The 18,316-nt window shown below is 45.5% G+C and overlaps 1 long non-coding RNA gene across 1 annotated transcript; it reads left to right on the top strand.

Annotated features, from left to right (window-relative positions):
- The first annotated feature begins 16,261 nt into the window (after positions 1 to 16,261).
- Positions 16,262 to 17,246, top strand: LOC128442799 (uncharacterized). Its single transcript, XR_008338888.1, has 3 exons — positions 16,262 to 16,330; positions 16,445 to 16,622; positions 17,121 to 17,246. It is a non-coding gene; the product is annotated as an uncharacterized LOC128442799 (long non-coding RNA).
- Positions 17,247 to 18,316: the final 1,070 nt, after the last annotated feature.

The raw sequence follows: 18,316 nt of genomic DNA, 5'->3' as shown, positions 1-18,316 counted from the left end.
CCTCAACGCGAGCAGCCGTGCAAGCCTCTCGTTGCGAGCCTTTGTGTGTCAGAGACCCAGGACCCGAAGAGACTCCCCAACGCGGGTATCCCGGGGGTCCTAGGTCACACCGGCGCGCAACTTGGAGCGTGGCGTGCTGGGATTACACCGGCCCTACGTCTTTGCACGTGTCGTTCAGCTATAAGAGAAATGATAAAACTTAGTTTCTTTTTTGTTATTATTACTGCACAAGAGTCTTATTTTCTTCTCCTTTTCCTCCTTCTCCTTCTTCTTCTTCTCATCACCGAGCAAGAACAGACTCGAGTACACAACGCTGGCAGCCGGATCGGTCCGGCGTCGCGAGTATAATGGTCACATGGACTCCGACCGACAAGCGACCGGCCTCATGTCACACCGGCCCTAGGTCTTTGCTTGTGTCTTGCAGCTATAAGAGAAATAATAAAAATGTGTTTCTTTTTTATTATTATTACTGCGCACGAGTCTTCTTTTCTCCTTCTTCTCCTTCTTCTTCTTCTTCTTCTCATCACCGAGCAAGAACAGAGGGACGCCGATGGGAGAGATGGCCCTCAACGCGAGCAGCCGCGCAAGCCCCTAGTTGTGAGCCTTCGTGTGTCAGAGACCCAGGACCCGAAGAGACTCCCCAACGCGGGCATCCCGGGGGTCCTATGTCACACCGGCGTGCAACTTGGAGCGTGGCGTGCTGAGATTACACCGGCCCAATGTCTTGGAATGTGTCGTTCGGCTATAAGAGAAAGGATACAATTGTGTTTCTTTTTTATTATTATTACTGCACAAGAGTCTTCTTTTCTTCTCCTTCTCCTCCTTCTCCTCCTTCTTCTTCTCATCACCGAGCAAGAACAGGCTCGAGAACAAGACGCGGGGAGCCGGACAGAACGCGTTGAGGGCTGTGTCTCCCATCGGCGTCCCTCTGACCCTGAGACTCGCGAAGCCGTGCCGCTTTGGCTCCCCGCGTCGTGTCCTCAGCCCTGATGCTGCTCAGTGATTGTTGAAAAAAGAAAATTAAGATGCTGTGGCAAAGCGTTTGACATTTTTTTTGTAATCTCTGAACGCCACGCTCCAAGTTGCGCACCGGTGTGATGTAGGACCCCTGGGATGCCTGCGTTTGGGATTCTCTTCGGCCTGGTTCTCTGAAACCCGCAGGCTCGCGCCGAGAGAATTGCGTGGCTGCTCGCGTTGAGGGCTGTGTCTCCCATCGGGGTCCCTGTAACCCTGAGACTCGTGGAGCCTAGCCTGTTTGGTTCCTTGCGTCGTGTACTCTAGCCTGTTCTTGCTCGATGATGAGAAGAAGAAGATGAAGAATGAGGAGAAGGAGAAACTCATTTGTATTATTTCTCTTACAGCTGAACGACACATGCAAAGACGTAGGGTCGGTGTAATCTCAGCACGCCACGCTCCAAGTTGCGTGCCGGTGTGATGTAGGACCCCTGGGATGCCTGCGTTGGGGATTCTCTTCGGCCTGGTTCTCTGAAACCCGCAGGCTCGCGCCGAGAGAATTGCGTGGCTGCTCGCGTTGAGGGCTGAGTACACGACGAGGGGAGCCGGACAGGCACGCCTTTGCGGGTCTCAGGGTGGCAGGGACGCCGATGGGAGAGACATCACTGTGACCCTGAGACTCGCGAAGCCGTGCCGCTTTGGCTCCCCGCGTCGTGTCCTCAGCCCTGATGCTGCTCAGTGATTGTTGAAAAAAGAAAATGATGATGTAGTGGCAAAGCGCTTGACTTGTTTTTGTTTTCGCTTGCGTTGAGGGCCGTCTCTCCCATCGGCGTCCCTGTGACCCGGAGACTCGCGAAGCCGTGCCTGTGCGGCTCCCCTTGTCGTGTACTCGAGCCTGTTCTTGCTCGGTGATGAGAAGAAGAAGATGGAAAAGGAGGAGAAGGAGAAGAAAAGAAGACTCTTGTGCAGTAATAATAATAACAAAGAAACACATTTTTATCATTTCTCTTACAGCTGAACGACACATGCAAAGACGTAGAGGCTTGCGTTGTTGCTCCTGTTGAGGGCTGAGTACACGACGCGGGGAGCCGGACAGGCACGGCTTCTCAAGTCTCAGGGTCACAGGGACGCCGATGGGAGAGACATCGCTGTGACCCTGAGACTCGTGGAGCCGAGCCTGCCTGTTTGTATGGTCGGTGTAATCTCAGCACCCCAGGCTCCAAGTTGCGTGCCGGTGTGACCTAGGACCCATGGGATGCCCGCGTTGGGGAGTCTCTTCGGGTCCTGGGTCTCTGAACCCCGAAGGCTCGCAACGAGGGGCTTGCGCGGCTGCACGCGTTTAGGGCCGTGTCTCCCATCGGCGTCCCTCCGACCCTGAGACTCGTGGAGCCAATCCTTTTTGGCTCCCCGCGTCGTGTCCTCGAGCCTGTTCTTGCTCGGTGATGAGAAGAAGAAGATCAAGAATGAGGAGAAGGCGAAAAAGAAGACTCGCGAAGCCGTGCCTGTCCGGCTCCCCTTGTCGTGTACTCGGGCCTGTTCTTGCTCGGTGATGAGCAGAAGAAGAAGATGGAGAAGAAGGAGAAGGAGAAGAAAAGAAGACTCTTGTGCAGTAATAATAATAAAAACGAAACACATTTTTATCATTTCTCTTACAGCTGAACAACACATTCAAAGACGTAGGGTCGGTGTAATTTCAGCACCCCACGCCCCAAGTTGCGCGCCGGTGTGATGTAGGACCCCTGGGATGCCTGCGTTGGGGAGTCTCCTCGGCCTGGTTCTCTGAAACCCGAAGGCTCGCGCTGAGAGGCTTGCGTGGCTGCTCGCCTTGAGGGCTGAGTACACGACAAGGGGAGCCGGACAGGCACGGCTTCGCGAGTCTCAGGGCCACAGGGACGCCGATGAGAGAGACATCCCTGTGACTCTGAGACTCGTGGAGCCGAGCCTGTTTGGCTCCCCGCGTCGTGTCCTCGATCCTGTTGTTGCCCAGTGATTGTTGAAAAAATAAAATTATGATGCAGTGGCAAAGCGCTTGACTTACGAGGGGCTTGCACGGCTGCTCACGTTGAGGGCCGTCTCTCCCATCGGCGTCCCTGTGACCCTGAGACTCGCGAAGCCGTGCCTGTCCGGCTCCCCTTGTCGTGTACTCGGGCCTGTTCTTGCTCGGTGATGAGAAGAAGAAGAAGATGGAGAAGGAGGAGAAGGAGAAGAAAAGAAGACTCTTGTGCAGTAATAATAATAAAAACGAAACACATTTTTGTCATTTCTCTTACAGCTGAACGACACATTCAAAGACATAGGGTCGGTGTAATCTCAGCACCCCACGCTCCAAGTTGCGCGCCGGTGTGATGTAGGACCCCTGGGATGCCTGCGGTGGGGAGTCTCCTCGGCCTGGTTCTCTGAAACCCGAAGGCTCGCGCTGAGAGGCTTGCGTGGCTTGCGTGGCTGCTCGCCTTGAGGGCTGAGTACACGACAAGGGGAGCCGGACAGGCACGGCTTCGCGTGTCTCAGGGCCACAGGGACGCCGATGAGAGAGACATCCCTGTGACTCTGAGACTCGTGGAGCCGAGCCTGTTTGGCTCCCCGCGTCGTGTCCTCTATCCTGTTGTTGCTCAGTGATTGTTGAAAAAATTAAATTATGATGCAGTGGCAAAGCGCTTGACTTACGAGGGGCTTGCACGGCTGCTCACGTTGAGGGCCGTCTCTCCCATCGGCGTCCCTGTGACCCTGAGACTCGTGAAGCCGTGCCTGTCCGGCTCCCCTTGTCGTGTACTCGGGCCTGTTCTTGCTCGGTGATGAGAAAATGAAGAAGAAGAATGAGAAGAAGGAGAAAAATAGGACTCGTTCGCAGTAATAATAACAATAAAAAATAAACAAATTTTTATAATTTCTCTGATAGCTGAACGACACATGCAAAGATGTAGGGCCGGTGTGTCGCGGGCCCTGTCGCTTGTCGGTCAGGGCCTGTGACCCTGAGCCTGTCCGGCTCCCCTTACTCGAGCCTGTTCTTGCTTGGTGATGAGGGATGAGCAGGAGAAGAAAAGAAGACTCTCTGCGAGACTCTCTGGGAGCCTTCGGGTCCCAGAGAGTCTTCTTCATCCAGGCACGGACAAAGCACACGGATTACAGATTACAAAACTCAAACCAGCAGTGCTGATGTAGTGTCTGCATCTCTCCCAGAGGACGACGGCCAGGCAGCGACTCTTCTTCCTCCGCAGGCTGCCGAGGCTCCACGTGGACTCCAGGATTCTCCAGGCAACTTACACTTACAGGTGCACCACAGAGAGCATCCAGACTGGCTGCATCACCGACCGGTGCGGCAGTTGCACCGCCCTGAGCCGTAAGGCTCTACAGGGGGTGATGAAGTCCGCCCAGCACATCACCCCCTGTATGGTGCCACCATCCATAGAGGACTTCTAGAGACAGACCCCTTTCACCCCAGCCGTAGACATTTTTGCTTGCTGCCATCTGGCCGACGGTACCGCAGCATCAGGGCCCGCACCACCAGGCTCAGAGACAGTTTCATTCCCCAGGCCATGAGATTTTTAAACTCCTCTGAACTGCAATGACTCCCGAAAAACCAGCACCGTGACATATTTGCATATTTGCATCATCGCACAAACTTACCACTATTGATGTTTTATTTTCTCTTCAGCTGTTAACAATATATATTATATATATATATATATATATATATATATATATACTTTATTTTCTATTTTAAATTTTGATATTCTATTTCATTCTATTTCAAAATATTTCTATTATATATTTTAGGTTGTAATTACGTGAGCATTGCTAGAAGAGAGCCTGTGACTCAAGCATTTCACTGCCAGCGACTGCGACAATGTGATTGTTGTGCATTTGACAATACAAAATGTTGAACGTTGAATGTTGAATCTTGAAGAGACTCCCCGACGCGGGCATCCCAAAGGCCCTAGGTCACACCGGCGCGCAACTTGGAGTGTGGTGTGCGGAGATAAAAAAAAAGTCAGCTGGTGAAGTGTGTGTGTGTGTGTGTGACATGTGAACATCAGAAGCGGCTGATGATCCAAGAGCGCCATTCACACAGAGTGAGAGAGATGTGTGCTGCTGCAGTGTATTGTAATCTTGTTTTTTCAACGATCACTGAGCAAGAACAAAAGGTTGGATAAGTGATCATCGTAGCATCTATTTTCAAAAAACATAACGTAAAAAAATTGACAATGACACGCTGGGAGCTGGACCGAGCCGGCATCGCGAGTCTCAGGGTCCCGGACCGACCCCCGATCAGGGATAAGGCCCTCAACACGAGCGGCCGTGCGGGCCCCGCGGCTCACGTCTTCGGGTTGCTGAGACCCAGACTGGAGACATTCCCTACCGCGGGCGCAACTTGGAGTGTGTGGCGTGCGGAGATAAAAGTAAAAAAAAAGTAAAACACTCTGCCCCTGTATCGTAATTTAATTTTTTCAACGATCACTGAACAACAGCTGATTTTTACTCACCCTACGATGGCTTCTCTCCTTCGAAATGAATCCTGCCTTTTCACTCTCTCTGCCAAAGACAGCGGCCGTGTTGGTCTGTCTTCTCTGTAACTCTGAGCTCGAATGATCCTAGCTGACAGTGTCCAGCAATATAAAGTGTGTCTGATGGTGAAATACTGTAAGTCAGGTGGTGAAAGAGGGGGTGAGTGTGTGAAGTCTTATGACTCCTGAATGAACAATGACTCCACAGTGAAGGCACAACACTGACATGTGACCACAGGCAGCTATGTTTTTCCTGAAGCTGAACTTTTATAAAATAGACAGTGATACTCTGCATAGCCTGGATTCAAATATGTGCACAGAGTAGATTTTAAAATTTGCCAAAAAGAAATCCACACACGCATTTATTATTTTGTATTTATCCTTCTTGTATTTCATCCTGATTTTTACCCACAAACTGAATGGACATCTGACAAAAAAAAACATATGAATCTAAGCCATGATCTTATAAAAAGGAACATAATATTAATGAAAATATAACTTTTCATTATATTGAAAAGCAAGGATTCACCTTATAGATTTGCTGTACATGTAGTAAATACATCTCACCACCCACTTCAGTATCTGGTGTTCGGTTTATGCGGCATATGAACGTAACTGATAATGGCTAGACCAGTATACTTCCCCTGTATTATTTTATGTGCTGCTGCACTGTATTGTAATTTTGTTTTTTCAACGATCACTGAGCAATAAGAAAAGGTTGGATAAGTGATCATCGTAGCATCTATTTTCATAAAACATAACGTAAAAAGAATTGACAATGAGAGTGTAGCAGGGATAAAGACACACACTTTATTTATCATCTTTTCAGCCTAAACCATAAGCTGCTGGAGGGATTGTCTTTCTTTTTGTGCATGAACGTCCTCACGACACAATGGTGTGATAAAGAGTTTTGCAACGCACCCATGTGGGGGCCGGAACAACCTCGTCCATGTCATCTAACTTCACACACATGACTCCAGAAGAAATAAAGGCCCTACAATGAAGCGAAAACACTGTCATGTGAACATAGTCAGCTGATGATCACAGAGCGGCCAGTCACACAGAGAGAGAGAGAGAAAGAGGGAGAGATATATATATATATATAGAGAGAGAGAAGGAGATATATATATATATATATAGAGAGAGAGAGAGAGAGAGAGAGAGAGAGAGAGAGAGAGAGAGAGAGAGATTTTGATTTTCAAGTCACTTTTATTTTCTCAGTGAAGTTCCAGAGAGAGACAAGATACATTTATTGGTCCCACACACATGCACACACACACACACACACACACACACACAAATACACACACACACATACACGACATGCAAATGGTGGAACATTTGTTCTCTGCTTTTGTCCCATCTGATGAACACAGGAGGACACAATGGTGGAGCAGTGGGCAGCCATGCACAGCAGAGAGAGAGAGAGAGAGAGAGAGAGAGAGAGAGAGAGAGAGAGAGAGAGAGAGAGAGAGAGACAAAGAGGCCCCAGCATCCCCAAAGGCAGTCAGGGGATGTTCCCTCATTTTTCAGAAACGGGGGCACATTACATTTGAGCACCTTCTTGACCGGATCGGCCAGGGACAACAACAGGTGTGAAGGAGCCCTGAGTCACCACTCCCCTCTCAAGTAGCTGGTTAACTTTTTCTATGCTATCTACAAACACCACCACAGCACTGTTCATACGTGAGGCAGACTTCACACTGTCATACCCATCAAAACTTCACCCACAGCCGGCCTGTCCTCCTCCACCGAGCAGTCCACAGCTGGACACATTTTGATGCCGTGTCGGCGTGTAAGCTTGTGGACGCCGGAGCCTCCACCTGCAGCAAACTTTCTCCAGCTCACTCACCACACTCACTCCCAACATGCACACTATAAGAAATAAACAAATAAAAAGTAATTTCTTTTGTTATTATTACGCAGCAAGTCTTCTACTTCTTCTTTTTCTTCTTTTCTTCTTCTTCTTCTTCTTTTTCTTCTTCTCTTCTTCTTCTCCTTCTTCATCTTCTTCTTCTTCTCATCACCGAGCAGGAGCAGGTTTCGATTACACAAACGGATGGAGCGTGTCAGTCAAGCGTTGCGAGTCTCAGGGTCACGGGGACCCCGATCAGAGTGACGGCCCTCAACGCGAGCTGCCGCGCAAGCCCCTCAGTGCGAGCCTTCGGGTCTCAGAGACCCAGGCTACCCAAACGCTCACAGCCAACAGAATGGGGAAGCAGGGACAACACAAGGGTTAAACGATATCGATTGAAGGAAATGCATCTACGGCCCGACGACTCTGAAAACGACTCAGTACTAGAGATTCCAGAAATGTTACCACCAACTGATACTTCAAACAATGGTAAGCAGCACTGTGTAACGTTATAATAATATAATATGTCGGCTAGATAAAAGTGTTGTTCATCAACAATAATTTGTCCTAAGTGTTCGCATACAAACGCATCCTGTTTTGTGTGGCACTGATTGGTTAAAAATATTTAATTAATCATTAATGTAGCTGCTATACCGTTGGATGTTTTTCAGATGAAACGGCAGAAGACCAAAGCATTCATCTTTACCTGGACTCCAGCGATTCAGATTCAATGCAAGATGATGACGAAGACATTGTGCTAAGCATTTGGAACATAAAAAGAAGTATTTAAAATGTTGTTTGGGTAACTATGAAGCAAATCGATTATAAATTCTAGGCTTGCGGTTTGAGATGCACATAGGATCTTTTCATTTTCTAATAGGATTATTAACGTGCTGGGTGGGGAGTTTTCAGAGTGAAGCTGCACATTTGATATCCCTTTTAGAGTGAAGCTGGCCATTTACTATAGCTAATTACCTGTTTGTTTTGAGCCATTTTTAAGTTGTACTTTAAATCTGTACAGGATGACTACATGACTGAGGACGAAGAGGGGGAACGTCAGGCAGATGATCAGAGTGAAATCTATTCAAACATGCAAGCTTGAGAGGAACATGAAAGCAGTCAGTCTTCAGAAAAGCCAGAACACTTACTGATGAAACTTCTGGCTGTGACGATTTTGTCATGGCAAGCAACCTTCAAGAATTCTGACAATGCCAGTTCTCTGTACTGATTCCCTAACTACCTCCGCGAACAATATGCCAAAGACCTTATTCTCTTTGAGGGGCTGGACAGGCATCCTCCGTGACAGTTTTTTACAATATGTGGTTTGTCCAAAATGTATGACTGTATACATTCCAACAGAAACCTATGAGCTCAGATTGAATGGTACAAGGGTGTGCAAGATTTGTCGCTACATCCCATTCTACAAACACCCACATAAGAGGTCTAAGGAAGAAATTAGGCTCTGCCTTGCTAAGAAAATCAAAATATTCCAGTGGTAAGGAGTATGTCTATCCAATACGACCGTACTGTTACAACAGTGTTGTATTGTCTCCGGAATCACTTATTAAAAGACCTGGATTTGAACAGAGATGTGACGAATGGCGAAAACATAATATACCTGAGGGTGTGTTAGCAGATGTTTATGATGGACAAGTATGGTAAGATTACCAGTATGTGAATGGAGAGCCTTTTTTAGCGTAGCAAAATAGATTTGGCCTTCATGATGAATGTGGAGTTCCTGAAGTTTGCAGACGACACCACCATCCTGTGTCTCATCTCCAACAACGACGAGACCGCCTATAGAGATGAGGTTAGAGGCTTGGAAACATGGTGCCAAGAGAAAAGCCTGTCTCTCAACGTCTGCAAGACCAAGGAGATGATCGTGGACTTCAGGAAGCTGCAGAGGGTCACGGTCTGTTACACATCGATGGAGCTGTAGTGGAGAGAGTCTCCGAATTCAAGTTCCTCGGTGTGTTCATCCCGGATGACCTGACCTGGTCCAAACAAGCAGACTCTGTGGTCAAAACTGCACAAAAGCGTTTATACTTCCTGAGGAGACTCAAGAAGTTTGGCATGGTTGCAAAAACTTTAACAAACTTTTACAGGTGCACCATTGAGAGCGTCCTCTCAAGCTGCACTACTGCCTGGTTTGGTAGCTGCTCCGCTGCTGATCGCAAGGCCCTGCAGAGGATGGTAAAGACAGCGGAGCGTATCATTGGCTGCCAGCTCCCTTCCGTGCAAGGCATCTACAACACAAGATGCCTGAGAAAAGCAAGGAAGATCATCAAGGACCACAGCCACCCAGGCTGTGGACTTCTCACACTGCTGCCGTCTGGCAGACGTTATCGAGCATCCGAGCATTCTGCTCCCCCACTCATACAAATACACTTACTTCACATATATTCATATTCATTTTATTTAATATTCCCCACTTCTTCACCCTGTAAAGTGCTGCTTCATTTGACTTTGACTTGACTGTGTTATATGTATACATATATTCATATTCATATTATTTAAATTAATATTCCCCACTCCTTCACCCTGTAAACTACTGCTTCACTTGACTTGTTATATGTTACGATGTGATGTTATATGTTATGTTACATAGTATGATTTTTTTCTATCCTCTGAACAGTCACCATGTACAATCTGCTCCCCGAATCATACAAATACACTTACTTCACATATAGTCATCTTATTTAATATTCCCCAATTCTTCACCCTGAAAACTGGTGCTTCATTTGACTTTTATTTCACTATGCTATATGTTATACATATATTCATATTGTTTTATTTAATATTCCCCACTCCTTCACCCTGTAAACTGCTGCTTCATTTAACTTTGACTTTAATTTGACTATGTTACATGTTAAACATATATTCATATTACTTAATTTAATATTCCCCACTCCTTCACCCTGTAAACTTCACCTGACTATGTTATATGTTACGATGTTATGTTATATTTTACGATGTTATATAGGGATGCACCGATTTATCGGCCGAACATCGGTAGCGGCCGATATTCGCCTCGTTTACTGATATCGGCTTATCGGTAATAAACTTGACTTTCACCGATATCATTGGCCGATGTTCATATTTGTGGTAAAACCGCTGGGCACGTGCCGCGGCTGGGGGAGCAGTCCCTCCGTCGCCCTCCTCTCCACGCCGCCGGAGGCTCAGTGTGCGGCACCGGGAGGTCCTCATCCGGTGGCACCTCACGGCGCTGGCGCGGAAGGCGGGGAGGGGACTGGGTACGCGGTCAGCGGCGGCCACTCTGGACGCGTGTCGGGCCCTTCTCGCGGATCACCTCAGCTACGGCGACCGCTGGGGGAACCCTCCGGCTGGCGCCTAGCAGCTGACTGAGAACTGGTGCGGACCAGGGGAATCCGACTGTTTAATTAAAACAAGCATCGCGAAGGGCCACGGTGGGTGTTGACGCGATGTGATTTCTGCCCGACACTAAAAACAGGTAAAACTGACGAGGGCTTGTTAAGTTATCTTGACTCACGCAGTGTAACTTGGTGTAAAAAGTATGAGCGTAGCGTCTGATTAAGTACTTTATTCTCATGTGCACCGGCTCTATTCATCCGTCTCATGCACAGGTAACAAGGGAATTGACAACATACGTCATACACACAGAAGCCGTAACACATCTAATAAACGGGCAATACTGCTACCGTAAATCAATGAGAAGAGCGTTCTCTATAATGATACTTTAACAGGGCTGTTTTAGACAGGGTAAAAGGTACTGTTTTAAATTACCCTTGTGGTATTTTGACCAAAATATGTTACAGACATTTCATTAAGATCCCAAGGAACCATTTCAACTTGCGGTAAAATGGGCATAATATGTCTCTGTTAAATAAAGTTTAGTTAAATCAAAGATTGTTTCATAAATCTGATTCAATCTGTGCTCATTAAAAGATAAGAGTGATGAAGGGCTGAAATTTTTTTAAATAGTGCTTTCTAAATAATTATTTAATAATTTTTCTGGCACAAAAGGGTGAATGAATAACAACAAAAAGAAAATAAACAAATATCGGTATCGGCTATCGGCCAGATTGTTATTTTAAATATCGGTATCGGCCAAGAATTTCAATATCGGTGCATCCCTAATGTTATATGTTATGTTACATAGTATGTTATTTTTTTCTATTTTGTAAAGTCTGCGTAGATGTTGCCTGCCATATCATAAGAATTTCACTGCTCCGATGACGCTGTCATTGGTGCATGTGACAATAAACTTTGATTTGATTTGATTTGGACTGGTTCCAACTTTTCAAACATGCACCATATTCAGTGGGAGCCATCTACTTGGTCATTTTAAATCTACCTCATGAAGACCGTTTTAAGGAAGAAAATATGATTCTTGTTTGACTAATACCTGGCCCAAATGAGCCATCGCTTAACATAAATGCTTTCTTATATCCCTTGGTTGATGAGCTCCAAGAACTTTGGCATGGCATAATTTTGGAAGACAGCTCTTTCACAGGAGATCAGGTTTACAGAGTGGCACTGATTTGTCTGTCATCAGATATTCCTGCAGCCTAATATGTGGAGGCATTGTTGGACATGGAGCATTCACAGGTAATTGAAATATTCAAACATTTGCTTTGCAATATATAATTAATAAATATTGAACAATGTAGATTCTTATAATTATATATTTATTAGGTCTCTTTCATTGAATGCTCAAGTACCAATATCTGTGTTTTAAATATTACATTTGACTCTTGCAGGATGCCATAAGTGTTTGAAGATGTTCAGCAGGAAATAATTTGGATGAACTTCAAACTAGAGTAGAGATCATCAAAGTACCTTGCGAGGTTGGAAGAATTCCCCTACGAATTTCATCTGGTTTCACAGGATTTACAGCAGATCAGTGGAAAAACTGGGTAACAATTTACTCTCTGTTTTGTCTGAAGGCGCTTATTGACAGCAGACATGTTATGACATGTGGTTTGACTTTGTGCAGGCTTGTACTCTGCTAGAGTCATATCCATCAAGAAACTGGAAGTAGCGGACAGATACATGCAGTCACTTGTCGAACTGTTTAGCCAATTGCACTGCACCCCGAACATGCATTTACATCTTCATTTGAAAGAGTGCATATTGGACTATTGACCAGTTTTTTTTTTCTGTTTTTTTTCATTTGAGCATTTTAATGAGATACTGGGAAAGTTTAACAACAACAATAGGACTATTGAAGTTCAAATTATGAGGCAATTTCAGCAGAGTCAACAGCTTAGTATGCCATGGACATATGTAAATATGGGGCTGAGATTGCTAGTATTTTGGGAGGACAAAGGGTTAGAACTTTGACTCGCGATGACACAACCGATATGCTTAATGTGAAGCACAGTGTTTTGGTGTCAGCCGAAAGACTTTCGGTAACTCTCCATTTCAACATATTGTCTTGGATCAATCAATCAATCAAATTTTATTTGTATAGCCCATATTCACAATCACAATTCATCTCATAGGGCTTTAACATAGTATGACATCCTCTGTCCTTAACCCTCATCAAGAGTAAGGAAAAACTACTAAAAACCCTTTTAACAGGGTAAAAATACGTAGAAACCTCAGAGAGAGCCAAATGTGTGGGATCCCTCTCCCAGGACGGACAGAAGTGCAATAGATGTCAGGTGTAGGAAAACAACATCAAGATTAAAGTTTTTAATAGCATTGGTGAGGGTAAACATCTTGAAGAATAACTTCAATACTATATGTCAAGCAGTCCTGCTGAAATCATAGTCTATGGCAGGGGTCTTCAACGTTTTTCAGGACAAGGACTCCCCCAAACTGCTGGAGAGATGGAGCAGGGACCCCAAACTATAAATATTGTATGAAATTGTGTTTTATATTAAACTAAATCTTTATACATGGCCTAGTGCCATGCATAAACATAGCTACCCTGTTATTGTGCATTCAATACTAAACTATTCAAATATAACACGGGTTCATATATTCATGTTTTTAATTTAAACATCTGCAAGGTACAGGGTGACCATGCCACTGCCATTTATAAACCTACATCTTGCATACAACACTGAGCTATTACAATGATTCACAGATTCATGTTTTTATTTTAAACATTCATGTAGAAGAGACAGTGAATCCTCCATCCATCTGTGGATAGCACACATACTCCCACATTAGTGAGATGTCGGACCCTGATGGCTAGCACACAACTTATCTAACCTAGGACGGATGGAGGTTGTCAGGGAGAGGGTCATATGAGCCTCTCAATATGCTGGATGCATGTTAATGTGTATTTAAAGACATTTACATTTTTTTTAAAAAACAGTGGGCCCGGATCTGCGGGCGATAAAGCAAAGGGACTAGGAGAAGGGGTCAAGTCAGTAACATGTACTGATGAGATATGACTTACTTCGATGTGATAGGGATGAAGAAGAGGAAGGAGAAGCTGGAAAGAGAAGCTCCATGTGTCAAGTGTCATAAATTCCCTTTGCGTCTTAGCGTCATCAGGGTTTTTTGCCTTGTAATCAATGATACAATGATACAGGCCAAACTTGGGAGTACACTGAGGCTCAAGGTAAATCTGACTGGCTACTGGTTTATATTAGCCTGACGTTGTCATACTCATAATTCTAGTCAGAATATGAGTCTGATATTGCTCCATTGGGCTGTGATTATGGGGCGTGTTTCAACCGAACCAGGAAAAAAATTCCTCTTCGCTCAATTGGATAGACCTACAACCAATCAGAGCAACGTAGTATGTGACGTATGTTAAAGGGGACATATTATGAAAATTCCACTTTTGTAGTGCTTCTACACATTCATTGGGTGTCTGGCATGTCTACCGTCCCAAAAACTCTGGAAAAAACAACTCCCGCGATTTGTTGTGGTTCCTCTATTTCAGAAACTATACGCTAGAGTGCCTCCAATGGGATTACGACCGAAATAGACGTCATAGTCGCAACATGCCATGCCCCCATAGCTCTATGCACTCCCCCACTACCACTCGACCCACCCATAGATGGACCCACCCACTTTTTAGAAAGTCTATCATCCGGCCGCCATTTCATTCTTGCAAGCCTTGGGAACACTTGGATAAGCTAACTAGCAGCATGAATCGAATTCGACAACCGAGATGCTCAGTGGTCAGCTGCACAAATCAGCACAAATGTCTTCATGTGACTCCAGCTTCAGAAGACAAAAGATTGAGATGGATTGAGTTAATATATGATGGCAACGTTCCAGCAAGAGTTGGCAAATATCTGTATCGAACTGTTTTATCAACCTGGGCCAATATAACGCCGGATTCTTGAAAAGGTAGTTATTGAAAGAGGGGTCGGTGCCATCTTTCCATCGCAATACTGAAGACGAGGGAAATGTAAGTATTTTTTTAAATAATTCTGGTATTTGCTTCTTTTAGACATTTTGTGTGGAGGCTAGTGACGTTAGCATGTTGTGGCGTGTGTCTGAGGGGATGGGTGCAGTTCCGGTTGCTCCGGTAGCTACAGCAGCTCCGGTAGCGCTCCCGTAGCGCTCCGTTAGCGCTCTGTTAGGTCCGGTGGCGCTCCGTTAGCGCTCTGTTAGCTCCGGTAGCGCTCCGTTAGCGCTCGGTTAGGGCCGGTAGCGCTCCGTTAGCTCCGGCAGCGCTCCGTTAATGCCTCTGTATGCTTCTCCGAGTCCGTTGCGGAAGGACGGACGGACGGAGCGGACGGACCCTTTTTGATTTATAGTTCTACGAGCCTTTTTGTTCCGAAAACAATTCACACCCAGAACAGTAGATGGCGGAACGGAAGTCGAGCTTAGAGAAGCCTACCTCATGAGGTATATAGAAGAAGTCCACGCTGGTTTATTTACGTCCCCCCGGCTCCTCACACACAGTGAACGATGACAACAGAAAAGGGCTGTTGATGACGCGACAGTTTTGCTGAAATAAAGTGACACCCAGCGGGTCAAAATGCTTATATTATCGTGTCTTAACGCAGCGGTTCCCCGGTCTTGTTTCCAAACTGCGTTGCTAATTCAACAGCTGCAACAGCTTGAAGCTACACGGAGGCAGCTAGCTTCCCACCAGCTTCCACACACAGTCAGCAGGGACACCCGATACTAACTACTACCAAGTGTCAGCTTCTAACCTGACGGTGTTTGAGAAACAGTGTCATGACAGCCGTGGGATTAAAGTCAGCGGGTTTTTGCGCTGTTCCCACCGCAGTTAGCATGGTGGCTAGCCCGCTATCCCCGTTATCAAAGTTCGTTATAACCGTATGTGACCGTACACATATGCTGTAAGTGCTCTAACCAGCCACCGTCAGCCGGACAACGCCGCTGGCTTAACACACTTGTCACATTAATCATAGAGTCGTAGTTGTGATTTAGGTTTATTGTGATTTAGGGAATGAAACAGGAAGTTAGAGGTCCGGAAATAATGAAGTCCCGAAATGCTGGCGTTAGCTGACCAATCACAGCCAAGGGCTATCCGTGGGCTGTCCGCCATTTCGACGTGTAGTTAGAAAAATGAGAGCTGCACGAAAAGCTCTCCGTGGAGCCGCGGAGAGGCCCGGAGAGGGCGTTCCACGTTGGAGAAGGCGGTCCTATCTGTCCGTGTCCGTCAAAACGGAGAAGCATACATTGGCCTTTAGGTCCTGTAGCGCTCTGTTGGCTTCGGTAGCGCTCTGTTAGCGCTCCGGTAGCTCCGGTAGCTGCAGCTGCTGCTATGGGGATTTAGCAAACGCTACACTCATCTGCTGTAGAAAGTCGCACTCGCGCAAGATACCGGAGGATGTTGTTGTCATAATGTGCGGGACTAGAACGACTATTCATTACCAGCCCTAGTTGGGGGAAATGTGTCCTTGTATCTTTGTATGCATGACAGTAGTACAAGTATGAATAACATTGCTGCTTTTGGTGTTTAGGCAAGCACATCTGTTCACGGTGCTAGGCTACATCACGTAGCATGCCAGACTACGGCATGCACCAAAGATGCGCACACATGGCACGCAGCTTTCTATGAAAACACTGCGACCTCACTACAAAAGTACAGGTTTGTTTACCCTCAGTTACTTCGTCATGTCATTGATTGTGTCTCCATGTTAAAGTTGTAACAGCATCTCATTTGTTGTGACTCCATGGATACTGAATGTCTGTTTTATCATAGGCACACAGAAAACTGTGCTGCACTGATGTCGGTGTTGGGACCTCAGCTGTAAGAGACCTCGCTTGGAGGAGGGAGAGGACAACCCAAGTTGTTCAAGTATGGACTTCGGAGAGCCACAGGATGCTACCTATGATCCTGATGACTCGATCACAGTCTTGACTGAGTCAGCAGATGTGACGTGAGTGACTCAATATTTAATCTAAACATTTCAATAATCAGATGGATTACCATCCTACACTTTTTTAGCTGTTGCAGCCTTTTGGTGAAATCTTTGTCGTTCTAATAGAATGGAATCTTCCAACCCTGTTCATAAGACACCCACAAATATTGTCTATGAAAACTGCCTCCTGGAGCTGTTTGAGGTGTGTCCTGTGTGTCGGCGGGGGACAGATGTAATATATAAGAAGGGCGAGTGCACAGCAAAGCCGGTGAAAGCAGATGCAACCTTCCGTGAGTCTCACAGGCTTTATTTAAAAGCCAAATAATGTACAAACAGTATGTGAAACATAAATAACATATCAATTAACTGCTGTCTTTAAATGGTCTTCACGATTTAAAGACCATTTATTTATCGTCTTCACGATAAATAGAATAATTACAAAATAATTATAAAAAGAAAATAATAAATACAAAAAAGTGCAAAATGTCCAACTTTTTTCCCCAATTTGTATTACAGATTACGTGGATAACCTGTTGGACCTCATCTTTCACAAGGTTTTTCAGGACCCGGCCCCATATGTGAATGAGGTGCTGAAGATCTCAAAACCGGAGGATCTCTCTGCCAAGTATGAGAAACCTGACAAGAAAGAAGTTATAGCCAGCTATGTGAGCATCAGGGAACACTGCGTATCTGGAGCACCGAGCAGGAGGGCAGGACCACCCTGATTCTCCGGCCCAGAGGGCCTCAACACCAGCTCACAAAGCTTCTGTACGCCAAATACCTGTAACGGCTGAGCAAAGTTCACATTGTATTTAGGGAATAAAAGGTGACACACAAATATAAAGTGTTCCTTTGTTTACAGTATGGCTACTAATGGCACAAACTGATTTTTGTAATCAATGTTTTTATTATACTTGATATTTTTTGTATTTATTACCTCTGTCCCAGCCAGTACATTTAATAACTGTTTAAAAAGCTCTGTGGCATTCTTTCTAGCAATCTTTCTGACAATAAAAATGTATAGAAACAGTTGTGTGCTTTTACTGTTTGATATGTAACATGTCAACAATTGACATGTGTAAGATGAGCTGTAAGCAAAGTAATACAGAGGGAAGAGTAATTTATGTATTTTATTCCTCAGTCATATTTGTATTGCAGAAATGACTGATATCTCATGCATAAAAAAAAAACTTACTGCTCTATTCCTCTTAGACATAAAGGCCCATAATCGGCCCTATAGATGTTGAATGCATTCTGTAATGAGAACAAATTCAAACACACAGGCTAATTAATGGAGGTAAAAACGTTATGTCCTACACCTCCATGAGAGGGGGGAGGGGGGATAAGGGAGAGGGGTGAAAGGGGGTGGGGTAAAATGTGGGCGGGTTGAGAGGGGGGCAGGGCCCTCAAAACAGGTCAATCTGAGGAGGTCTGTTTTAGACAGGGTAAAAAGGGTGCTGTTTTAAATGATCCTTGTGATATTTTTACCAAAAAATGTTACAGACATTTCATTAAGACCCCAAGGAACCATATCAACTGTGGTGAAATGGGCATAATATGTCCCCTTTAAGCGACGCATAGTTTTTGTCAACAGACCTCAACTGCACACACCCTGGAAGAAGTAGAAGAAGATCAGTAAAAACGATTTTTAATAATAATAATAATAATTTAAGGATACACGGAGAGCTTACCAACACAATCAGCATTTTTGA

Source organism: Pleuronectes platessa, chromosome 1 (genome assembly GCF_947347685.1).
Source record: "Pleuronectes platessa chromosome 1, fPlePla1.1, whole genome shotgun sequence".
Lineage (NCBI taxonomy): Eukaryota > Metazoa > Chordata > Actinopteri > Pleuronectiformes > Pleuronectidae > Pleuronectes > Pleuronectes platessa.
Note: the sequence above shows the minus strand (reverse complement) of the source record. Positions and strands in the feature narration are given on the sequence as shown.